At 36.1% G+C, this 27,524-nt stretch overlaps 1 long non-coding RNA gene across 1 annotated transcript in view; it reads left to right on the plus strand.

Moving 5' to 3' along the window:
• The first annotated feature begins 14,099 nt into the window (after window positions 1–14,099).
• LOC106483210 (uncharacterized) overlaps window positions 14,100–27,524 on the plus strand; it is a 29,688-nt gene continuing 16,263 nt past the window's right edge. Inside the window, exon 1 of the long non-coding RNA XR_001292330.2 lies at window positions 14,100–14,160. This is a non-coding gene — a long non-coding RNA (uncharacterized lncRNA). The remainder of the gene's footprint in view (window positions 14,161–27,524) is intronic.

Below are 27,524 nucleotides of genomic sequence, written 5' to 3' on the forward strand. Positions count from 1 at the left end.
ACCTTTGATAGCAGTCTCACCTTGCTCTTTAAAAATAGTTTAGCATATGACTTAATGTGTTCATCTTCTTTGCCTCATTGCTAATGTTTGTATCCTTTTCTGGAATGTATATGAGCTTTTAAATTATTTGTGATAGCAAATGTTACTGAGAATAATATGAAGCAAAATGGCAGACTTTGATAAATAAAATTACTATGTTTTTATTGGTTTTTTTTGTCTCCTAAGAATCACATGACTAGAAATTTATGTTGGTTTGCTTATTTTGGCAGTTAGGAGATAGAGAAGTTAAATGACTTTTCCAAGGAAGGCTGTATCAGAGTTACAACTACTGCAGTTTTGCGTACACTTGCATATGTGACTAACTTTATCATAGTAAAATGAGGCATTTGCATAAGTATGTTCAGTGCCCTTATAAAGTAAATCTTTTTTGATTTGGGCTCTTGGGTTAACTCGAACAGTAATACAAAGTAGCAGAGGGCAACCTTAAGAATCCTCTGAATCTACACTTGCGTTTCCCTCTCCCTTATTTTCATCTACGTCCTGGGTCCAGTGTGAGAAAACGGTCAGTCTTCAGTGGCTCTGACAAACAGAAAGTAAATGGGAAAGCACTCTTACCTCTTACAGTTCATGGGTTTTACACACTAATATTTTTTAACTTCTGTGTAAATAAGCTTTGAGATAAATGAGAAAGAACCTTTGTTTTTTACTTCTCTGATAATTAGATTACTTATCTGTAGAACGTAAGAGGATAAATGAGTTTCAGCCACCATTAGGAGACTGCAGTTGAACTGGGTTGCTGATCAGGAGAATAAAGTCAGTAGCTGATTTTATACTTAACAGAGAAAGCAGTCCAAGGACTCTTTTATTTCTTCTCTTTGCCCTGAAGTGAACTGATGCTCCAGTCATGCATGATAGAGACTACCAAAGCAACCCTCATTCAGCATGTTTGCTCATCTGGCAGAAAGGCTGACATATGTTGGGCTAGGATTTCCTCCACTGTGACATTTCTAGAAGTGTAAAACATAACAGATCATCTCCACGTGCTGAGACAGCTTGTGCAATCAAACCTTGTAGTCTTGATGGGCGCATGGCATTTAGGTCTATTGATCAGTGACACAATAACAAGGAAAAAAGGCATTGAGATACTTGTCAAAGCCATAGCCTTTTTTCCTTCTGATGGCAACGTTTAAGGGGAGAACATTTGCAATGCAAGGGAGAAAGTGCATGTAAAGGTATAACTTGTTTAAAAGATATCTGTGCTCTTAGATTGCTCCAAGAAAAAGAATTTTGGAAACTTTTAACATGCCAGCAACCTGAAGTGTCATCTGTCATATTGAGTCAGGTCAAGGAAAAAGTCTGTTTCCTGATAGCATTTCATATTTTTCTCTGTACAATCTCAATAAAAACAGTATTTGCAAACATTCATATTCTACATCGTTAAAGTGAAATTTTTGCATAACTGCAAGGCAAGCTATACATCTTTGTAATCTCAGACAATCCAGTTTCAGACGTATGTCCCCAGTGAACTGCAAGCTGCTGCCTCCATCCTCCTCCTCCTCTCTACCCCTCCCCCAAACTGCCAAACAATAGATTCTTGCTGTATAACCAAAAATCAGGGCTGGGTGCTATCAAACTTACTATTTCTAATGACAAAACCAACACATATGGCAGTGGAACTTTAGACCATCTATTTATCTATTTTTTATGCTCCTGAGGAAGTTCTGTATTTCTGAAGAAGATAAATTTTCAAACTTTTTTTTTTTTAAATCTCTGCTCACAAACTTTATTAGGAAAGATGCTGTCCTTCACATCACTGAGCTTCATTTTTGCTGCTTCTTAACCAATTGGTGGGGTGGTTTGCTGCAGGTTGGTGATACATCTGTTAGGTCATACCAATTTCACTTGATAGGGCTGAGGACCTGATAACATAAAATGCACAGCAGTGGATAACCTTGTCTATTTTAGTAGCTGGTGATTAAAGGAGTGTCTGGAAACCAAGGTGTGGGAGGAAGTATTGAAAACTATCAAAATTGACGCCCTGTACATAACCTTAGCACAGAACTGATAGGAAATAATCAATGTCTTCACTTCCTTAAAGACTGTGACTACTGCTTTAAGAAACCTATTGTAAGCGGGAAGAGAGGAGAGAAAGACCGATGTATCCCTAGGTGAGCAGAGAGGCTGATGTGCTGCCTGTATTTAGGAACACAGGCATAGGTGTGAGCTGGTGTAGATATTTCAGTCATTTGCCATAAATTCTGAAACACTGTTTGCTAAGTGATCCGGTATGTTAGACCCTAAGTATCAATTGTAACTCAGATATACATCTGGAGCAGTTATTCTGTGTCACAAACTTAAAGTGAATAGCTCAGCACTTACTGTCTTGCCGATCGTGGGTGTTTTTCATGTTAAAGGTTATATATCTAGCATGCATGTATATGGTAATCTCTGTATCTACATAGCTTCCTGGCAGCAGTTTAAGTTGCATGATTATCATTCTCTCATCATTCCCAGGCAAATTCTCATGCAATTCCCAGAGAAATGAGGGAGGGAGAAGAACAAAATGAGACGTATTTTCTTTGTCTTTATATGCTTTCTTTCTCTACTTCTATGTTTATCTGCTTTTGCAAACAAAGATCTTAGACGAGAGCAGCCAAAATGAATAAAACTCTTCTTTCTTTTCCCAGCCTAGAGCACTGGTGTTTCCTCCTCTCTTTTGCAAACCTGAGACTGTTTCTTCACTTTATACAGTATATGCACAATAAAAACAACTGTTATTATAGAACTTTAATGTGTTATAATAGCAGTTCATATTAATAGCTACTTTGCCTGCTGTATCTCAGAGTCGCGTAAGCGTGACTTCATAGATTTATAACTGTCCAAAATGTTCACAATTTGGGATTTTCTTTTCTGTCTGCAGGTAATTTTTGCAATTAACTAAAAGGAGAAGTAAAGTTCTTATGACTTCAGGAGAATTAAAAAAAAAAAAGATTACAATGTTCAAAGGTTTTCAGCAAACATAGTAAAGTAATGCAACTTTATATCGAAATATTCCTTGGAGAAGACTAGTTCTATTGCTTAGTTTGAAAAAAGAAATACTGAAGTTAAGGAATTTCTTTTTTATTTTGTAGGCTGCAAGAAAATAGCTCCTAAAATAACTGTGCACATCTTTCACATGCTCTGGAAATCTTGGCACTTCCCAGCTAAAATTGCTGTTCTACTTTTCTTGTTATTTATTTACTTGTTTTCTTTATTTTTAAAAAGAAAATCCAGTGTCATTGTAACCCTGGGTGCCTTGGCAGAAGAGGGAGGATTGCAAGCATCAGAAGTGCCAGAGGATAGCAGTCCTTTCTCTTTCTGGACCTCACTAAGTGCATTCTTAGATGTGCAAGGCATTCTTAGATGGCTACATTTTCTGTAGAGAAAATGACACATGTATAGATGAGTGTAACCTTCTGCCATGTGCCAGCTGCTACCCACAGCTGAATTTCTACAGTACTCTAATATTGCTTATTGATTCAATGTAAAAATAATTACAACCTGTTCAATAGGTAGAATAATGAGTACTCTGTATTAAGGTATGAAAACAAGGCTTACCAGATTTGACCGCTAAAGGGTAGAATTCTCTGCTCCCTCTCTTTTGACTCTGAAGTTGCACGTGGTCATGCAATCAGAAGTAGTGTTTGCTAAACATTAATTAAGATTAGGTAACTCAACAGCTTACTACTTATAAGACATGAGAGAAACGGGTGTCAGCTCTTCTCATTGTTAATAATAGCCCATTGTTTGATTGATGGCATATAAGAAATAAGTGACATATGGAGTGTAATTGCTGTACACCTAAAAGGTTACGCACTTATTGAATTTAGAGTAAAGTCTCTTGAATTGGTTTATTTGTTATCACAAAGAATGTCAGACAAATAGCAGTGTTCTTTGCTTTTTACTTCAGAACAGATAATAGAAAAAATCTTTAAATATAACTGTCTGCTGCAGGTCTGAAATGCTGTGCCTACATGAAAGTAAAAACAAACAAATGAAACCATGGCAATGATGAATGCACATGTTGCACTACCCTGAAACCCAGAAATGAAAATGCACATATCGTATCAAATGATTCTAATGTTAGCATGAGCTACGCATAGGAATCATTTCCCAAATAGGAAAACAAGGAATATTTTATTATTGTAGGTCCATCTGACTTTGTCACTTAAAGGAATAAACCTAGGTTTATTGTAATTATATCTTCAATTGAAAATATATTGAAGAGTTTAAAGCTCTATGCAGTTTTGATTTGAAGAAGATCATATAGTGTGCTAAATATGTTTGAATTAAATATACACAAAAGAAAACTAGACTGGTTAAGTTCTAATGCTTACTGTAATCAATAAATATCAAAATGTAGTTATTTCAACACATAAGCAAGGATAAATTTAGTCATATGCACATGCATACTAAATGAATATATCCAACATGACTTTAAACTGCTACATGTTAAATATATATCTTAATTACTATGGCAAATCCTGTAATCTTACTCCTTATGAACAGTGCCTTAACTCTCCAGTACATAGTTTTCTGCCCTACCATTAGCTTGTGTGACCATTTTGTTGTTAGTAGGTTCTGTTTGCTCCAGTGCTGACCCTTCGGTGCCAAAGACAAGGGGATGCCTGTATATTGCTCAAGGCAGGACTCACAATTCAGGTTGTTCTGGAACTCCATCTTTATCCCAGCTCATTCAGGGAATTTGCGGAAAAGATTCGGATGAGAAATGACTATACCACTGACAGACTATAGATCTGCTAGTTGTGGAGAGAACATGCTTGTGTCTTGTGGCCTGCTTTATGAAAACAACCTTAATGCAAATAGAAATTATCTTTTCTATTTTAAAATGCTTCATAGATTTCAAAGTATTAGAGCTCCAGTTCATTATTCTTGTAACAAAACTCATGAAGAATTACCCAGTCTTGTAGATATTTATTCACTGTGGACAATCATTTTTCTGTACGTTCTATTTATGTGTGTGGGTATTCTCTAAGAAACAAAACACAGTAACTCAGCATCTCAGTTCCAAACATTTAATGTTCCTTCCGCACTCCCCTTGGAGCATATGGCTCCTGGAACAATAATGACTAAGTGTCTACAAATCACACTACAGTAAAGAACTGCAGAGGATGAAAAATGCGAATTCCCAACTTGCAACTCAGCCTATGGCCCATTTTCTCTTTTTATTTAACCCCACCTGAATAATTAATGTGCGACTGGCAAGGGGATATCTGAGGAAACAAACTCAAGATAATTTAATTATGGAAAAATCATTATTCAAACATATGTTTTCTATACAAAACATGGAAAAATTGACAATGTTGTAGTGAGCTCAACTAATTGGTCAAGGTGATGGGTTTGTGGATATTACCTCCTTCTGATTTATGCTTGGGAATTTTTTTTTTTTAATCAAAAAATATGGAATTTCTCATATTGGCTTGCCAACTGTCAATGCTTCGTTCTGTAGTTCCAAAATATCATACAGATTAGTGAGTACAGGGGGCTGAATATTATTCTGTCATCTTCTGCTGGCTTGAAGAGACTTAAACAGAATCTGGTTCACATGAGGGACCAGCAGACTTGTATCCTTATATCCAAAGGGCACTGCTGAGACACAAGGGCAAATACAGAGCACACTACACACAAACATACCTTCTGGAAGAAAGTATATGCATGATTACTATGAGAGCTAAGCAATAAAAAGGCTGAGTGAAATATGGCATCACTAAAATGCATAGAGAAACTCAGTGTGATTTCTGTGGAGCCAGGATTTCATTTTAATTCAACAGAAGTTTCTAGAATGAGAAAAAAGGTCAGATACACAAACCTGCATAAAGCACGAACATAACATATTTTAATCAAAACTTCTTTTTATTGACCTGATGTTTCCTAAAATTTAATGTGGACATAACTGTTGCACTTGTACTCAGAAAATCATGGTTGAAATAAGACTTACAAAGTGTAGATGCCTTTCTATAGCTAATCAGAAATATTTTCTGAATCTGTAAAAAATTAAGCTAAAAACTTTGTAAGAAAGCTTCTTTGAAGTATTTCTAAATGATTGCCAGAAGTTGAAGGCAAAATTGTTACTTTATGAGAAGCAGTCCTGATCTTCCAACATCAAATGGAGGTAACCAAAAAAAGCTTAAACAGGCACTACCACGAGTCATTTTGCCAGCTCGTCCCTCTAACACACAGTATGAGATTGAATACTCAAGGAACAGGTAGTTACAGGATGAATTATATCTAACATTTACTTTTCTGTAAATGAATCTTTGTGATAATGTCTGTTTTTACAGAGTTCACTAAGATGAACCTGATGTTATATTGAGGTTACATTTAGCTTAACATCATTGTCCCCTTTCCAGACAAAGGGAAAAAAATAGTAAATCTTGCCTCTTTTGCTTTAGGTAAGACAGGTAAGTCATAGTTAAATAATATGCTGCAGTGTTTTTTAAACAATAACTTCTTAGCTTTTTCATGCCTATGAATAACTAACAATGCTAAAATCATCAGGAAAATCAGTCATTTGGGGGTAGAATAAAATAACACTATCATTACATGCACTACAAAATTCCTAGCTTCTTACCAGAAAGTTATGGGATCATTCAGAGTCTTTGCATCTTTAATGGACTAATTCAGATGTATCTGCACACAGAGGTTATGTTGACTCCATTGGGATTTGTCATTTCATTTTGTACTACAGCTGCAACAAACTTTAAGCTATGGTACAAGCTCTTCAAAGCACACAAGCTGTTTGCTTGTGTGGTTCTTGCTATTTATTTGGTATGAATAATTCTGATCATAAAGCCGAATGCTCCCATCAGGCATACAGTTATAAGTGAGTCTAAATGGTTCTTGCAAATGATTGCAAGAGCATGTCAGTGACTTGCCCACAGGAAAGTCAAAGTCAAATTGTTCTCAAGATGGTATCCAACAGAGCTGAAGGAATTGAAATGTTCAGAGTGAGATCTACAAATCCCTGTTTCATTTTCATGAGTATTATGAAGATCTGTTTGACCCTCACTGAAGTAATTCCTGAGTGCACTTTACACTGCAGAACACCTTGTGGATGTCATCTGCTCTGATGTACAGAGCATACTGAAAAGAACCAGTCTTCCTAATCTTAGGCTGGTGTTTTGCTAGCAGTGTCCTACTAAACACTTGCCTTCCTGCCAGAAGGAACACTGCCACACCAAGATATCAGCCACCATTTTCCATAGGTGTTTATGCTGCCAGTTTCTGTCCTGTCTGCTCATAATTTGGGTTTATGTAAAGATACAGAGAAAAAATTAATGGGAGCTTGAACACATATGTCCAAAATTACACATAAAAATTATCTTCTAGGAATAATGTTCTTTCTTAATAGCAAAATCTTAGTTATATTTTATGAATATTTCTTCAGCAGGATGTGGAATTTTAAAAATTATCTCACACTTTTGCTCAGCAGGTGACTTTTCCAAACTTGCATGTCTCTTCCTTCAGATTTGCTTACCATAACCCTGTCAGAATCCATCTGGAATCTTGCTATAGGAACCATTCTCTTTTGTAAGTGAAAGAAGAGAACTTCTGAGCACTTCTCTTTTTATTTTATCTTAATTCACACACAAAAAAAGGATTCTGAAGGTAAAATTATGGCTTTATAATGACACAACTTCCAATAAAGCAGGGATAACAATGGTGATAATGAGAAAAGAAAAGGGAACAAATACTGAACAGATTCAAAAGAAAGAAAATAGATAAATGTTCAAAACACCCATCAAACAGCATAGGGCATACTGAATCAATCGCTCTCTCTCTCTTCTGTTTTTAAAGTCATTCTAAACCACAGTTGATGACTAGCAATTCTTGTTCCACATGCCTGTTTCCCAGTAATGCTCAGATTTAGCTCCCAGAACCTTAATCTTTATGGAATAATATATTGGTGTTTTTCTTTACTCACAAAATTGCAAGAGGTGCCAGAGTTAAAGTGTTTAATCAGTTGGAACAGAGTAATAATAGGCTCTGTTCATTGATGTTTTCTTGGAGACAAATTCTAGTGACACAGATAAAGTCACTCTAACCTCTCATTCTGTCTAATCTAATTGTCATTTTTATTTGATCACTATTGCCATGGTATCTGAGAAACAACCAAAAATCAAAAATAGGAATACTTCAGCATCTGCCCCTCCTTCTGACCTTCCCAGCAGTTCTGTTGCTTAATTAAATTTCTGAAGAGTTTTCTGGGAGGAGTGACAAGAGCCATACTGAGAGAAGGGCAAGTTGCAGAGAAAATCTTGCATTTAGTTCTGAGTTTATTAAGTGTTGTTCTCATGTGCAAAGAGCTCCTACAAAGTCTGATTTTCTAGCAAGTAAGAGGTGTAGCCCTTCGATCCTTACTTCCTAAGAAACAGCATTTTGTTGGTACTACTGTGCTCTGTTGTATTCAAGGGGAGTGTGTAAAGAACATAGCATTTCCCCTTTCTGTTGTTGTCTGAATAGTCAGTACAGAGCTTCCAGAAGGACTGTCTCTCTGAATTCCTAAATGCTACTTTTTCCTCTTTATTAAGAAGTACCTGCACTAATTTACAGCTTCAAACTATAAGGGCTAAGAAAGACTGAAAACAGCTTACTATAGGAGATGATGAAATTTTCATTTTTCACATAAGCCAGTATGTTATCAGTGCTGCAAAAATTTTGTTTAGGCTCCATGACACGCCACTACTTCACATGTCACTTGAACATGGACTGGAAGTACATCAGGCTTTTATAATCTCATTTCTTCAGATTTGCTTTGATTGCAACAGGATTTCCCAAGAGGAGGGTCCCTGAAGAAGCAAAATCATGTTTTAATGAAGAAACACGCTGTTTAGAAAACTTAGGCTTTACTAGTTTGTTTTATATAAAATACTTAGGACACGGGGACTTCAGGACTCCCATGCTGCTACTCAAATGGAACTCAGTGTTTGTGCTGAGATTTGCATGTGTTGGTAATACTTGTAAGATATTTGGATAAACTGTTTGGACAAGGCAGTGACTAGGACTTCTCAGTCATCTACATATGACGTGTAGGTGATTCTGTCCACTTTCTTGAATTTTAACATGTGAGTTTTAACACTTTGCTTCCCAAAATACTTTGGTTTTGGTTATACCAGCCATGCCAAGTTAGTGTCACTGTCCCCATTTTATAGATAACCAATACAGCCAGGTATGTCTTGACTGACACCACAAAATCTTAAGAAGGCAGCTCAGCTGAAAAGCAGAGTAAACTGAATGTCAGTGGGTTAACTTTAAGCAAGTGATGTCAATTCTGAGAAGACAAAATAGACTTACTTTTTGTTAGGAATAGCAAACATTCAGTGGTGGGGCCAAATAAAGGGGTATTTGCTGAGATGCAAAAGAAGAAATTACAGGATAGTACGGTGACACGAATTGTCCTTTGTTCTATTGCCAATGTAGACCATGAACACTACAACTGGACATGCAGTACAAATTCATGTAGTATCGTGCAGCTTTTCAAAAAGTAATAAACCTTCCAGCATGTCAATTCTGTCAGAGGACTGACAGAATTGTCATGGTAGTGTCACCAGAGAGAAAAAGCAGATGGCAAAACCAACAAGGACGAAATGTCAAGGGTGTTGGAGTTGGTTTCTTTGCTTTGCTTATTAGAGATAACTGCATTAGCATAAGTTCTGGTATGACTTTAAAACAGTTTGTTTAATTGGTGCCAGTGATAGTACCCAGTGCATTACCTGGATGGGAAGAGTTTCATTTCATGCTGTCCCATACTTGCAGCAGCATCGTGAGACTATAATTTGTTAAGGCTAACCTTCTGTCTTATTGCTCTCCTTTCACAATCAAATGATTTTATGTAGCAATTAAGGTCTTATGCAAAAATCATAAACATTAGCATATTACTAGTTTAAAAAGTAGTTACTAAATACAGGCCTATCATATAGTCCACATGTTCCACTGTGAACTTTGCTTATGTTGATCTTGCTGTTTGCATTTTTATTTGAGCTGACATGGAGAAGTCTACCCGAACACTTGCTTTCTAATCAGGTAGACTGCCAAGGATATTTAGGCATATAAATCCTCAAATTGATTAAAGTATACAACAATCCACCTATGATCCCTAGTGATTTAACTGTGTGAATTTACTGATCAAATGCACACACAAAGTCCTACAGAGCTAGCTAGCTATTTACATGCAGAGAGAACTAATTTCCACGTACAAGTATTGGTGCATTTCTAGGGAATGAATTGCATCTGAATCTTTGAGAAATGTGTCCCTTTAAGAAGTAATTTCAGATTTTAGGGTTTATGTTTTTAAAGCTAATTGGGGGATTTTGATATCCAAGTCTCATTAAAATCCACTTACTTTTGAAAATTCTCATCTTCAGCAGCAATTGATTTTAAGAGGTGAAATAAATAACTAGAGCAAACAACTACTCAACAATTTTCATGTCTACTAACTTACATTTTCTGTTAGAAATAAAACAGTATTTCTATGAGAAATCATTGATATTTGACTAGTGATAGCTAGAAATAATTTTATCTATTAGAACTGTATAGTACCCAAGATATCATATGTTGCTGCTTATTTTCCAGTGTAGGTTAGCATGTCAAGCTAGACATTGCTAACATTAAAGTTAATATCATGACCAGGGGTAATATCCTTTCAAAGACCCCAGATTATATGAAAGCATTCTGGAGCCTTGCTAACCTCTGTGACAAATGGCACTCTTGAGTATCCTTTTAATTTCATGGATTTAAAGGTAGATACTCAAGTTAAATACAACAAAATTATTAATAAGCTCCTTCACAAATTCTGGAGGGCACAGAATAAAAGTAAATTTTAGAATCAGTTGGGTTCTATTTTTGGCCAAAGGCCTACAGAATAATGTGCATGCTTAAGCAAAACCTGTATGCATGTCCTTTTTTGGACAGACCTCCGATTTGGCCTTGAATTTGCCAATGTGATTATTTAGATTCCACATAAAATATAGTCCCATTTCTAATGCAATTGCTTCAATTAAATTCTTTTAATTCCTCAAAAAACTGAATTTCAGTTTTTTAGAGAAGTCATATATTGCTAATACAGATCTTGATGGTTATGGAGGATATTTCTTTTTAGTTATTCCTTTATGTCTAAAAGCATGCAGGTTTTATTAAATGTAAGACACTGAAAGGAAAACAGAATCTGTATTACATGGCATGTCCTGCTGTGGTCTTACTTTGCCAAAGAAATATAGCAAAAAAGTGCTGGTAATATCCTTTGTCTTCATTATAAGAATCTGTGTTACTACATTCTTTCTGATGTAAGGCCATTTACCTTGACTCCCAACTACATTTAATCTCATTACATTCACTGTCATTATAGCAACATCTTTATTTCACTTGAAAGACCTTAAAGCTCTGGAGGATGATATTACAGTAAGGGCAGAATATGCTTTATTGAATAGGGTCCTGTGTAAATTCCAGATATGATCATGCCATCCATTTTTATGAGCCTGCTCACATGATTCTGGGTTAATGCAACAATTGTAACTCTTCTAGTTAAATATAGGAATGGAAAATCAGACCATGAATAAGCGTCTTAAATATTTTAATATGGAAAGGACCTAAAAAGATGTATTAAAAGATCTTAATATAGATCTTGACTCAAAAATGAACTTCTGTACTTTTCCTGCCAAAGCCTCTACAAAATGAAAACATGTATAAATACAAATGCTAATGTTAAAAATAAAAGTAAGTTAATTCCAAGACAGGAAATGACATCATTCTAACTTACCCTCAGTGTAGAACTCATTATTTCAAAGATCAGATTGGTTTTTGTAATTTTAATAACAAAATCTACAGTACTGGGTTGAATAAGTTTTAGTCCTGAAGAAAAGATGTGTCTTAGGCTACCTGACAAGGGATCGGCATTAGAATGGAAATTTTCACAGACAAAATGCTTAAGAAAATTATAAAGCCAGAGTGGCAAACCTGGGATTCTCAAGTCTTGTAAAGCTCATGAACAGCACCCGAGAATGCTGAAGCTGTTCCTGGTAGTCCTGAGAGGCAGCTGGACTCTCAAGGGGTTGGTAGAACCCAAGACGCTACTGTCGTCTTCTGTATCTGTCCAACTCTCATAGGCTTATAAAGCATGTTTCTGAAAAAATGCCTTCATGTTGTATTGCCTCTTTCATCTCCTATATTCTTTAGATAGTTGTATAGAGTAGTACCACGAGTGTGCTACTCACGATCTGCTTTAGATAATAAAATAAATAGCTCTAAGACCATAAGATCTGTGTTATGAAAAATAGCAGAAATGTCTCAGTGCATGTCTGAATAACGCATACTGCAAGTACTCAGCGTGACCATATTGATAAATAGCCTTGTCCAGTAACTGAAGGGTAAGTTATTGGTTCTTGCCTTTGGTCGGTGAACATTGTCATATGATCTTGTCATTTGTTATGGTAGATTTCATTAGGTGTGTTATTATATGCTACCCATAAAATTTTATGTACTGGTGGAAAATAAAATTATACTTTATCAGATTATGTCTCTGCCTCTAAGTATCCCAGATGGGTCAACAGAGATTTGAAAGGTATAGGGCCTGTTAATGAATATAGACCTAGAGGATGATAATATTAAAGATAATTCTGTCTGCTCGTTAGTCATTGAAACTGCACTATCCATTTTTGATCCAGAGACTGACCCAAGGGAAGAGTGGCAGTAGGAACAGTAAAAAGTGTTAGTCTTGTAGAAGTGGCAACTAAAGATTGACTTTGCCTTGAGAATGGCTACAAAGCATGAAGACTGGGTATGGACCCCTCACAGGCCAATATATGCAAGATATTGTTTTTTTAATGGATGTCCAGGGCAAACTTCCTGCTACATTAGCTTAAGTAAATCTTCTTTTTGCTAAATGGTTCAGATAATTTAGCTAAATGGTGCTTTTTGAAGAAGGCTTAAAGTCAAGATCAGTCATATCAACAGAGTAATTGCCTCTCTAGCCATTTCCGTAACCTTTGCTATTCTTTCTTTTTTATCTCACTTTACAAACCAACTTCATCAGGCCATAATAAGCATTATTCACACTGAATCTGTAAGTCTTGCTTTAAAGAGGCACATGAATTATGAAAGGGGAGACAAGACAGACAGGAAATAGAACTCAGTAAGATTACAGATTCTCACAGATTCTTGCAGATTTTTCTTCCAAATTGTTATTCAATTAAAAGATTCCCCCCTCCCTCATGCCACAGAACCGTAATTCTGTGTTATGTGCTCCTGGCTGATCCATGGCAGGGTATCCTCCTCACTTCTATTGAACTTTGGAGATCAGGCTGACACAGAGACACAGGGCTTCCTCACTAAAAGATTCATTGTTTTTTTCACTGAACAGAGTTCTCATTACTGAGGAACACAATCTAATTTCCACTTATGCAATGGATGGGGCCCACAGTTCACAAAAATATATGGAGGGAGAAGGTGTTTTACAATCCTACATCTTTGGTCTCTCAGAGTATGTTCTCAGCTGAGTTCAATGAAATACCATTTGTATTTCCTTTTTGTGTCTAATTCCACTTGTGCATGTGTAGAAGTGAGATTTGTCCCAGCCAAATGTTTGTACAAGGGTATATTCCTGATACGCAGTAACTGCACACTTCTTCAGAATGATGGGTCTCTCTCTGTGACTGCTCATTGTAGTGGTCCTGAAAATTTTTATATGAATCAGTATTATCGGTAGTGTTCATATGCACTTGTTAATAACTTCTAAATGTTAAATACAGTTTTGCCAGTTATATTTCATTAAACAGCCTTGTCCCATAATTAACCTAATGACCTTATTGCTTTTCTCCTTTCTCATCAACCAGGAAAACAATTTCTTTTTCTTGTATCCCTACTCAGATACATTCTTCTTTTATATAAAATTAGGAGATTTGATTCCGTCTCTTTCTTTTCTGTATTAGAATTAATCAGATCCAGTTTAATATGAGAAGATATCAGGTAATCCCCATTTAAAATGTCTTCTGTTCTAAAAGTGCTGCTTTTATTTTTCTACTAGGTATCTGGTTGGCTGGATATATGGCTGGTTTTGCCACTCCCTCTCCATCATGCTGGGAAGCATTTTGGCTGCAAAAGAATCAGGTATGTTCTGTTGGTTTAGTAGTTTTAAAACACACATAGCTGAAAACAAATGATTGATATAATTGGCTCTTCCAGGGAGAGAAAACCTGAAAATGGCACATGTGCAAACCTGTAGCAGAATCCTAGCAACAGTTAAACCTACAGAAAATGCTTGACCTAACCTTATTGTTTGTTTTTATTAATAAAGAGAAACATCAGGAAGGTAATCTTGTTTTGTTTCCTGAAACAGTGTGTGAGTTTAGTTATGTAGCAGTTGAAAGAAGAATTACTAATAGACATGCTTTGACCTACCATGACCATCCTACAGGATTCCTAAAATGTGTAATTCTGTGGAAACATTTTTCCTAGAAAAAAATGAGATAGATAAAACATTCTTCAGAGAAAATGTTTGTAGAACTGGAATCTGAATTACTTGCTGACACGCAATCGTTCTCACTCTCCCTCCCAATTGGATTTTAATTCAGCAATCTGAGAGATTTTGCAAAACTAATCATTTGCTTTGATCCTGTGAATACATTCTCCTTGAATAAAGAAAAAATCAATAGGAGACAACAACTGATGAGAGGTAGAAAAACCTTTTTCCTGTTCTCTAAAAGCATTGTTGTCCCTTGACAAATGGTAGCATATTCTGCAATTAGTTTATAGCATATCTCAAGGAGAAAGATGCAGAAAAGACTTATCAGGGTCTCTTAGTGGAGCACTTCAGTGTCTGATGTTGGGGATGATTCAAGTTCACCTTGTCCTTCATCACCTTGACCTCAGTTTTCTTAACTTTAGCCAGCTCTGGAAAAATAGTTTCTTATTTGCATTTGATATGTGGAAGTTAATCAACACCATTAATCTGCATTCCAGTTATCTGGAAAGTGTGTTCCCTACTACTACCACCTTTTTTTCCATGCATTTGGGAACATATGGATTGGTGCAAGCAATCCATCATTACTGTCTGAGCTCTTTGATTATAGCAAACTGACTTCATCTTTACCTTGCACAGGAAATGCCTGAGCTTTTTCTAAAGGAAAGACATTGTTTAATTCAGCTACTGCCTTGAGGTTCATCTGTTCTAAATGATTTCCTAGAATTTTCACAGACATATTTATATCCACAAAGAACCACATTCTAATTTATTTACAAGCTTTCAGCAAACTTTTAGATGTTTACCTTAGCAACTGTAGTGCCAATATGGATTCAGGTAAACTGAAAGATCATTTTACTTTTGTCTACTAATTTGCTAGCAGCTTCTTCTTATCACCTAGAATCTGCTGCTTTTTATAGAGCGCACTGCATTTAAAATAGCACTAGTGTGCTGTAGCAGTTTTTTAGTAATTTCATCATAGCTACTTAATTGTTTAGTGCTGTATAATGTGGTCAGTATAGTGTGCGGACACAACTGTAATGTGTTTTCTTCCAAACATATCTTTCAATACTGCTATCGGCATCTTTCCTCTATAAAGTAGTAGATGTGTGAGGCCTACCAAACTGGTTTCCCAGCACAAGATAAATCAGTAATATAGAAACTCTCTCTATTATAAATGTGATTAATATATACATTATCCTGGGATACACTTGCTGTTAAATAGAAGTCTCCTTTTTTTAAGAATCTAAGCTAACAAATATCCAGGGAGCAACTGTCTCAAAAACTGAGACCAAGGACGAAAACAAGCTCTCCTGACACTTTAATGTTTCCTCTCCAAGCACCGCTATCTCAGCAGTGAAGCCTCCTTATTAAAGAGCATGTCTTTTCAAAACTGACACCCAAGAAAAAGAATTTGGAAAATTGCATCTAGCAGCCTCATTTGGACGCACCTACCAGAGGAATATATTTGCAGATAAGATTTAAGTGTTAAATGGAGCTAACTATATAGAGCCCTTTCTTAATTATGTTGATCATCCTGCTGTACTGTGGAAAAAATATATATATTTTACTTTTCATATTCATTTTGGGGTAAATGTGTCATGATGCTGGTTGACAGCACTGATTCCAAAAAGCAAACTGTTTGGCTGACTTCTTCATTGTTTTGTGTTCAGATATTCTATCATGCTAAGCACACACCTAATCCACCTGTCTCTAAAGTCCATAAAAATTTCCTTTGGAAATCTAGTTTGATCCTTGGAACTCATTGGCAATTATGAAGATAATATAGTCTTTCAAGAATTGTATTGTATTACTAGTTTCTGTAGCAGGTTATATTTTCCTCTCAAATTGTTTTCATCCTTTAATGATTCACGTTATGGATGTTGCCTTGTACTCAAATACAACATAGATAGGACAGTTAGGACTTTCTGGCCTAAACTGAAATGGCTAGAAGTCCTAGAAAAGGGGAGCGAATATTGTTTTGTTTCTTTATCCTGATTTCTGACCTTTTTCTAAGTTATTAACCTCTTACTGAAGCTGAACATAATGGCTCATAGCGTGCATCACGTTCCACAGTCAGCATTAGCAAGAGAGGTAAACTTGTAAGACAAGAGCTTAACTAGAGTGGATTAGGAAAAAAATACGGAAACTTTAAGTTTCTTTTCTTTAGTGTCTATGTTTCATCAGATTGTTAGTTTTTATTCTGACGTGATTTTTATTTTAATGTGTAATACATTTTTGCACAGTATTTTTGTTAGGTAGCAGAGGTTCTTGCTTTCTTTGCTTTCCCTATCAGTTTTGTCTGTGCTCAGATCCGGACAGAAGTACCTTCACCCCCTCTCGTCTGGGCCTGTTGCCTTTCTGAGCCGAGCACTGGCCAAGTCTGTGGCAGGGCTGTAGCTCATCACCACCGCAGGCAGGTTCCTCTGCTGGCTCAGCCCAGAAAGGCCCTGGGAGCCGGCACGACAGTTGGAGCCTTGGCAGGGAGAGCGGTGTCGTGGCCTGTGTGCCAGCCAGGTTGAAGCTGGTGTGAGCCAGGACACTGTGAGTTTTCAGTGGTTGTTGAATGCCAGCTATATCTGAGAAGTCTACAGTAAATGAAAATACCCCCTGTGCCACTCAGTAAGAATTTAGAAGTTATTTTAGTGATACCTTTCCTGGACTAATCTCTGACAGTATTTCCTAATGGCAAACAGATGTGTATCAATTTGAGACTGCCTTAGAGGATGGAATATGAGTCCTCATGTTCCTCATGGTTTGACAAATTGCAAAAACTTGTGCAAAAGCATCTTCAACTTTTTCACCAGAGATCTCTTCACAAGAGAAACTGCATGGCTAAAATCTCAGTCCTTCACAGATATATGCTGGCTTCTTTCTTCTCAAAATAGAATGAAATGGTTGATTTCTCCCTTCATTTGTGTAACAAAAAGAATTTACAAATTTTTTTAATGTTTTTCCTTTATTTTGTGTTCCTACCAGAACCTTACTATTCACAAAAAGGCTGCAGATATTTTTGCTTTCACAGTTACTTTGAGTAGGGGTCACGTGATGCTTTTAATTATAACCTTATTCCCTACTGAGGCTTGCACAAGTATTACCTAGAGCAACATTTTACCCACTGCATTTAGACTGAGACAAAAGCTAATCTTCTATGTCAAAGGTTTAGTGGACTGGTTTTATTAACACCTTCACAATATTCACTAGTCCTTTAGAATCCTCCAGGCCAAATTCACCCTAAGTGAAGTTAAGCATAATGAATTCTAAAACTGTAGTCTAATTCTGTGACACATAACCAGTTCTGTGGTACAGTGCGAAACTACAGAAAGATGTAACTGCAAAAGAAAAAAGTAGTGGTTGTAGATACTGATGGGCACAAGAATTATCCATTAACAATGACTAATGAATAAATAAAAAATAGGCTACGAAGAAAGGATGCCAAGGACCAGGAGTCAAATCAGAAAAAAGACTATGCTTTGTGTTGTACAGTCAAGGGTAAATCTAATTTTTAGAGAAAGTGCTCCAAATTGTTACACCTTTCTTTCAGAATGTAGTTTGCTTTTATGTTATATTTCATTAACTCTGTGAAATATGCGTAGGAGTGTCAAGAAATTGATTCCTTCAGTTATCTTTATGTGGTGTCATTGATCTAAGTAGGAACTGCATAAAGTGCCATTGATCTAAGCAGGGGTCAGGTTGAAATATCCGAGGGAGGAATATGGTACTTTGGTTGTATAAAAGTAAAATACCCACTGGAGTAATTCTTCCGCATGCACTTTTCTAAGTGAGTCACAAACTATTCCTGCATGTATTGAGACTTGTATGTTTCAGCGGCACGGAGGAAGGCACACGGGTCTCGTATTTGCTGCTGTAATGAGCAATAAATTAGCAAAAGCCAATATAATATTAACCTCCTTTAATTGCAGTCTCCTTCACATTGTCTATTTGCTCTACTGTATATGTTTAGTTCCATGGTCTCCAGGTGCTGTGGTGTTTGCAGTATGATCATAAATAAATGACTGTGTAGTTCATTTTCAGGGATCAGTGATGAACTTTTACCAGCCATTAGTAATGCTTAAAGAAGAATTGGACTATTCAAGATCATTAAAGCAAATATTTAAATTGGTTCGTATCTGTTATTTACATATAGACTCAGGCACTGATAAGAGGTCAGATTCAGACTACAGATTGCTTATGAGATAAAATGTCATTTAAGCCTATTACCAAATCCAGACATGGTCAGAGAAGATGATGGTGAGGGCACTGATGAAAATGCAAATGGAAATCTAGGAGTCTGATGAATGGGAGAGTTAGTGACTCAGCAGGTGGCACTTTACCAATACCCAGATGAAATTAGAGAGTACTTTATGGCGGAAAGTGGTGAATACTTGATGAAATGCAAATTTGAGGTGCTGAAAGCTACAGTATGTGGGGGATTCCTTGAGTTTTTAACATATGCCAAATGAAGCATTGTGTGTAAGATAGCTCATGACAACAGTAAGCATGTAAACCTTGATCAGACGGCTATGAATGTGATTCTGCTGGAAGTAGACTTAATTTATTTCCACTTCTTATTGCATAGTATTGCAGTACAAAATTAAACCACTGTGTATTGTGTCTAGAAGAGGGGGTGATTTTTTTTGTGACTGAAAGAATGCAGTATCTTCATGGCTGATTTTTGTGGGATTTCGTGGAGTTGAATCTGTGTCAGAATCAGGCTCAGCTGAGCCATGTCTTTCTGAAAACACTGTTTGCAAAGGTAACCTGTTGAATCCATGTGGAAAGTGATACACAGCTAAAATTAATTGCTGTGTAGCAGAGAGTTTTTATACCACTTGGCTGATCTTTAAACAAAAAGTTAGCATTTCAGAAATGCTTACTCAAACCATTAGCTTTCTTGCAGTGTATTCCAGTTTAATAATTTTAATGAAGAGAAGTGATATCTTCACATTAAAATCCTGACAAGGAAAAGCATTTTCTAGTCATCTCTGATACCAGAACATTGTTTTATTCTTTCACTTGTATTGCTTTTCAGGAAGAAGTTTCCATCATTCAATTACTATTTTTAATCTAAAAAAAAAAAAGATTTATATCTATTTCCAGAGGTCTTCCATCCTAGTGATATTAGTGAGAGATGAATGGAAAACAGGTTATTGTATTATATCGCCTATTTCTTAAAGCCACAAAATAGCACAGGGTTTTCTTTTACATAGGCATTACTGATTGTTGTTGTCTCAGTGGGTAATTATTCTTGCAGTATATATTTAACCCCTTAATACTTGAGGTTTTACTGCTCTAGTGCACATCACAGTTGGCAGAACAACAGGCTATAACTGTGAGCATTGAGGGGTTAACTGACTTTTATTGAAGCAGTTTATAGCTTGCTCTTCTCTTCATTCTTAAACACTGCTGATCCACTGTAAACTAAGATCTACTGGGAAAAAATTTTTAAAGATGTTTAGTTTTCCTCTAACCTATTTTTATTTGTTTCGTTTTGTTTTTTTGCCCCCCAAGATACTCTAGTTATAAGAAGGATAAGGTCATCGTTACTGAGTCTCTTTTTCTTAAGGTGAACACATTAAATTCTCTTGCCTATAAAGGGCAGATGTTGCATATTTTTTCTTGCAGAGGAATTTACATACACTTCAGTTTGTGCAATAGAAATTGCAGTAATTCAGGAGGTAACTACATTTGCTTAGCCTACATGAAGTGCAGTAAAAAGATCTGAGGGGAGAAATGTTACTGTTTGAAGGGATTTTTAAAATATCAAATATTATTTCAGTTAATTCTAATAATTTACTACTAGTAGTATTTTAGCATTATCACTGCTCAGTGTTTTTGAGCTCTTTTAAAGATTTAAATGAGAGCTTTATGGGATACTCCTTTTTAGAATTCAGAGGATTTTATGGATTATTATTCATAACATCTGCCACTTACAAAAAAAAGCCTCAAAATGCTCCTTTAGTGTGTATTTAATGTTTGTGATACAATTTTATATTAAATAAGGTTTGTTTTATTTTAGCAGTTGTGTTTGCATAGCTGTAGGAAAGATCTGTTTGCTCTATAAACCTTTAGGTCGGGGGCTTATAGCCTGTCTATTAAAACTTTCATTAAGATGAAACTTGATATTTCTCAGTTTATAACATATATATGTTTTTTGCAAAAGATGGAAGGGTGGAAAAAGAATACAAAATAGACATTTTAATATTAATGAATACTTACTGGTAAATAAAATGGTTTTAGTAAAGGAATAATGTGGATACTTTCTATTTTCCTGCATTATGTTTTGGAAAATCTTTTTTCTAAAAAACAAAACTTTGCAAGAATTAGAAATAGCCACATAAGAGATCATGGAAGATATTCTGAGGGCAGACAAATCAAGTGTAAGCCCTTCTTTATTTTTAACTGCAGGAAACTCTCATTGTTCAGTTCTGTGCTTGACATTGAACCGGGCAGGTGTGTCCACATAAGGTGCAACAGGGAGGATTTGCATGCTGGCTTGCTGAAGTGACAGGATTGTGCAAAATAACTGCAGTGGCCTGGCAAGCTTCAGGAAGCAGGTGGATCTTAGGTACCTGTCTCCAAAATTACAATGTTGAAAATGCTTGCTTGCCTGCTGCCTAACTCAGGAGGCATCTACACTTTTCCTTTTTGCACATTATTATTCCCCAGGCTCCTCTTTTGTACATCTTGACATGCCTAGAATTGCCCCAGTCTTCACAAAGCTGAGTAGCATAACCTGTTGAGCACTTTGGGAATCGTGAAATTGTGTGTATGTGAATATGATGTACTGTGAATGGAAGAATTTGTATATGCATATCAGGAGCTATAAATTTACATGTAAGAGATGTTTATACTGAATGTTACTGAATACAGATAATGCTGTTCATTCAGTAGTTTTAGAAAGCCCCTTTTCCTCTTGTATTGTTCTTTGTTCACATGGAGCTCCAAATGCTGTTAATACTGAACGAGCGTGATAGAAAATGATAACAGTATCACATTGAATGGCAACAGAGTTCATTTTTTCAGAAATAATTTTTCATTGGAAATATCTAGGAAATCGTGATAATTTCATCAAGGAACTTTTCTCAAATGGAAGACAAAATTTTTTCTCAGACAAGTGGAGCCCAGAGATTAGAATCTGTCCCCTCAGACCATAAGAATGTGCCTGAACCAAGAGGCAGTAGCTATTTTGAGGTGGCCTGTTCTTTCTCAAAACCAGTTAATTACAAGAAGATAATTGGGAACAGTCAACATGGATTTGAGAATGATAAATCATGGTTGATCAGCCTGAGAGCCACTCATTATAGAAGTCAATGTGGAGAAGGGAAGAGCAGTGGATGTAACACACTTTGACTCTAGAAAGGCTTTTCACACTGTCCTCCACAGGATTCTCCTTTGGAAGCTAAGGAAGTATGGCCTGGATGAATGGACTGTTAAACGGGCTGAAATTTGACTAGACCAGGCTCAAAGGGTGGTAATCAGTGATGTAAGAGTACCCAGGGGTCAGGTCTGAGGCTGATTATGTTCAATATCTTCATCAGTGATCCAGACGATGCAAATGAATACACAGTCGGCCAGTTTGCAGATGATACTAAACTGGGGGTGGAACCTGCCAAATGATAGAGCTTCCAATGCAGAGGAACATGGAAAAATTTGAGGATTTGACCAACAGATGCCTCATAAAGATCACCAGGGCAAAGGGCAAAGTTTTGTAGTGGGGTGGAATAATCCCATGCCTAGGTACAGACTGAGCAGCAGCCAACCCTGTTGGGAAGGACTTGGGGTTACAGGGGATGCAAGAGTGAACATGAACTAGCAGTGCCCTCTTACTGTGAATAAGGCAAATTGCGTACTCGGCGACATTAGGAAGAGCATGGCCAGCACCTGAGGGATGATATTATCCCTGTCTGCTTTGTGCTGGTGAGGCTGCACGTCAAACACCATGTCTAGTTTCAGGCCCTCCAGATGAAGAGGGATGTTGAGAGACTGGAGAGGATCCATCAGAGGTCTGCCAAGATTGTTAGGGGCCTTGAGCATCAGAGCTATGAAGAGAGGTTGAGGGAGATGAGCTTGTTTAATCTGGCAAAGATGCTGAGAAACAATCTAATAGCAGCCAGCATCTACTTGAAGAGGAGTGGCAAAGATGATGGAGCCAAACTCTTCTCAGTAGATGACATAACAAGAGTCAATAGCCACAAACTGTGGCTTGAGAGCTTTTAATGAAGCCTTTTTATCAAGACTGCCAACATATATACACAATGTGAGTACACTTTTTGTATTCCTACATTTTTAACACTTCCCCTAATTTCAGTTGCTTTTAACATAGAAGAGTTTAAACCATGGGAAAATTTCCAGTCGGTTATCTGTTCCCTCAGCTATCTCCTGTCATATCGCTGTATTTAAGTCTCTCAGGGGAATATTCAGATTTCCTTTTTTTCTTTTGCACAGTGGGAAGTATTAAAGGTAAAAATATCAACTTAAAATTCCATAGGAAAGGAATTTTAGTCAGCCTTCATAACAGGTTATAAGCAGGTTCAAAGAGGTTTTTAGTTTATGGATTTATAACACATGCAGAGCATCTGCATTGACCCAGAAGACACTGACAGCTCTATCTGAGGCATTCAAGTCTGCTGGGTTAATGATCAACAAATTAAAAATTCTCAGTAGGTTTTGACATAACAGACATAACAGACTATTCTATCAAGAAAACCATACAAGATTTTTTTTTAATTGTAATTCAGATTAAGAAGAGTTAATTTTCCTAGAATATAGTAGGGTTATCTGGAAAGTAAAGCACTTACAGAACTGCCAGAATAATTTGCTGTTCAGGCCACATGAAAGCGGCTTAAATGTCTGCTGGCAGATGAATACACACAGTAATGGTTCAAAGTGATCATTACTATTAATCATGACACATTCATTCTGCTGGAGCAAGTAGGTACAATTCTCCAAAACGTTGCATTTCTGTTTCCTCAGCTCTTTCTCTACTTCCTCTTTATGGCATATTTCAAGTGGCAAGGTTCATATTGAAATCAAATTTGTTTAAATCAGTAGTAGAAGAATGACCATAAAACAGTTGCTTAAACTTTACCCAAATAGTGAAAAGCATTTCAAATGCTAGTTATCACTGTGTTACCATCATTGGCTTGAAAATTAATGGCACATAATATAATTTTTGTTTTTAATCTATTCTTTTATATTTTATTGATATATTTCCAGATGCAGCCAGAAGTCTCTGACATGATGACTGTTCCGTATACTATTCCTCATGTTTGTTTTTGCTACATTACATTTGCATTATTTTCTTTTTGTGGCATACTATGGAACAAAATTTTGTTGTTGCTGTTTTTAGTCTTTCAGTTCAACCCTCTTCAGCAGGAACACCTGCAGAAGGAGTCAGTGGAAAGTATGTGTGAAGTGTATTTAAAAATATATATTAATATACTTGTGCCTCTTAATATATAGGAGGTATTTTGAAAGAGTGAATAATATCCCATAAGTTATTAAAAATTATGGACAAGACTTTAAAAATGACTAGCATTTTGGATGCCAGTTGAGTCATGCCCAAGGGGCACTGGAAAAGCAAGCTCTCTCCAGGTGCCTTGAATATATGCCTAATATGTTATGCCTAATATATCTCTTGGAATTATTTTGAATATCATAATCCAAATGTTTTGATTTTAATCATGGAAGTCATTATTTGGCCAAATTTGCTGGGACTCCTGAGGACTGCAGTGCCTAGAGCCCAGAGAAATACCTTCAAAACTTTTAAGGGTTAGAGACAGATGACTTGCCCTGGATTGCTCAGTATCACCCACATTAATGAAATCCAATAGATGATGAAGCTGTATAAGCTCATTATAGGCCATCAGACATCTCGATGTTTTATCTCCTGTTTTGTCTACTTAGAGAGCTAGCACTATTTTCCAAAGCTCTAAAAATGATATTAGATTTTTCTAGGTAATGAAAAGTATCGAGCCACTTTCAGTTAATGAAAAACAATGAGTGAAAGGATCATTAGGACAATAGGATATTTAAATGTTAGCCATATGTGAAACTCCAAAATTATAAAAATGTCTTAAATTTAATTCATTAGGTTCTTGGTATTGATTAGTCAAGGCAATTTGCAAGTCAGTTTTTGAATGGATGGACCACCAAATAAATATTTCAGTTATGGACATCATCTTGTGTTATAATGGGGGAGATGGCAGTTAGTGACACCTTGCAAAATGCCACTTTCGCCATGGAATTCTCCTTCAATGCATTCGTTGTTTGGGACACTGGTTGTTTTAAATTCTGTGCAACATGATTAGTCTTCCTTGCTGTGACAGGACTGAACCATCTTAAGCATTCTAATTTCACAACCGCACAGTGTTTAAAATACACATTTCTCCCTTATCTCAATGGGTTTAGAAAGAATATATATCAAGTATATTTGTAAGAGCAGAGCACTTCTTGATATTTCAGTAGCAGTTTCTATTTTTTGTCTTATATTAGGCTCTCCTTTCCTTGTTTTCACTGTGTTTCCTTTCTGCCTTTTTAAGTGTCCTTCACTGATGCACAGTCTCTGCATTGCAACCTCCCTGACTTCTGGTTAAGACGAGGTGACTTTGCTTCAGTCTGGCTTGCCTGTGATGTGACCATTTGTTCAGCAATGTCAAACACCTACTGTGGCACATTAGGTCAAGCTGTAAGAAGTAATGCCCAGGCTTCTTTTGATGATGCTGTCAAACACATGGGAAATGCCTGTCCTGGGGGATCATTACAGCAATTATAGCATTATAGCATCTTCCTTCAGACCAAGTATGCGATATCACATAAGGGCCTATAAGATCTTCAATGAAGAATTTAAAAAATGGTTCTAAACGTGGATTTTCTACATACTATACCTTGTTTATCTCAGCTTTAAAGTTCCAGTCTATGTCTTGAAGGTACAGATGCTCTACAAGATGTTGTTCTTGCCCTTAGGATTATAAATTATAATTTATTAACTGAAATATTGTTCTTTACCACTAGAAAAATAAACATTTCATACAGAAACTATTTTTTAAATTCAAAAGAGCAGTTCTACTGACCTGTGATATATCAAAGATCAGGCCAAACAGACTAAAAAGTCTTTGAGTTTTGCCCCAAGTGAGTATTTGTTGAAATATCTTGAACAATATGCCTTGACTTTAGGTTTTGTAGAATAATACTTTGGCTGAAATTTTTATTATCCCCAAAATACTACAGTAGTATGTAGTAGATTAAGGGCAGTAACTGGAATAGTCTAGAGAACTATCCTGAAAAATCAAGAGACATAAATATGATGTTGTACTAAAACTGCAGTGCAAACAAAATGGGTTGATATTTGGCTCAAAGACTGTGAGATTAATAAAAGAACCTTTGGAGATCTTGCACTGATTTCACAATTCTGGGAAATCTGGGAATTGCATTTGAGAGGGCATAGGGTGGTATTTTAAGGTTTATATACAAGATGAAAGCAGTGAATGTAATATTTTTAAGTCATATGGATGCATTTTATGGCTTGCCACATAGATTGCAAAGGAGAGAAAAGAAAGTTAGAATGAATTTACTCAGTTCAAGGATTTAAATGGTCTATAAAAATATTTTGTTGTTTTATAAAAATTAAGGAGAAAATGATTCAGAATTGTCGAATGGAGAAAGAAAATTGCTCTGTACAAAGTCAATGAGACTGTGCACAAGGGAGGAAAAGATACTCAGCATGAGTAAGGGTTAGTAGAAATAAGCCTTTAGTGTGAAATTCAATCCTGTGCTAAGTACCAATACAGACCTATCACAGAAACCAATTAAGAACCATTTAAGGCTGATCTACTTTTTCATTAAGTGTCGCTTAAATGTAAAACTTGACTAGGTCTCATCGGTCAAATATTCACTTAAAAGCAACCAGTAAAGGTAGTAGAAAAGCTATTATTTGAATTACATTTTCTTTTGATGAGAGAAAATCTTCTTGAGAAGCTTAAAAACAGTCCATAGTAGCAGGAGGTTAAAAAGGTAGTCTGTGATTTTACAAGTCTTTAGCTAATTTATAATTAAGAGATGCACTGAATTTTGTTCTGCAAGGCTGAAGTGCCTCACAGAACAGCTTGTGAATTAGTAAGAAAGAGTACTAATTGTTTGACTGATCATTAATTAGCCATCCTGCCTTTCCATACCATCGTTTAACTCCATTAAGCTTAATGTTTACACATATACCATATTAATGATCTCGTGTACAGATAGCAGTGGAAAATATAGTGATTAGTGAAGCAATAATTACATAAAACATTATCAATTTCATCAGTATTAATGTTATTCCATCAATTTGCAGCATTACAATAGAAAACTGGAGCACAGTTGCAGATGTATTTTTAGAGATCATAAATTATTATCAGATCAAATTATTTCCAAAGGGACCAAACCCCATAAAAATAACATTGTGCCTCTGTAGGGTATTCTTGAACAACAACAAAAAAGGCAGTTTCTAGTGAAATCAGTGTAATAACTAAAAGTCTGTAAGTTCTCATTTATTTTAGCTCTTGTTCTATGACATCATGATGATACAACAGTGATGCTTTTTCAGAATTGTGTTTCTCTTTTCCAGAGCAGTAGTTTCAAATATTGATTGAGATGACTGAAATATAGACTGGCTTCTGTGAAAGCTCATAAAAAGGCAACAAAGGTAGTGAGATGTACAGTAAGATTTACATATAAAAACAAAGGTAGTGAGATGTACAATAACATTTACATATAAAAGACTTCAAAGACTATAAAGATTCAGAAGGTATAAATTGACATTCGTTTGGATCATTTACCAGTTCACACCACTGAGGTTCTAATCGTTGAACGGTTTTGTTTGGAAAGAGTAGGAAGCAGAGGAAAAATGATTCAATACTTGGAATACTGATGGGGGCAATGACGTTCTAACAGTGTTTCCTTTTTTTGCATTGCACACTTAAGTGAAAGAAGTGCCTCATGAAATTAAGGGCCAGTGCATTTAGAATGAATAAAA

Source organism: Apteryx mantelli, chromosome 10 (assembly GCF_036417845.1).
Source record: "Apteryx mantelli isolate bAptMan1 chromosome 10, bAptMan1.hap1, whole genome shotgun sequence".
Taxonomy (NCBI): Eukaryota; Metazoa; Chordata; class Aves; order Apterygiformes; family Apterygidae; genus Apteryx; species Apteryx mantelli.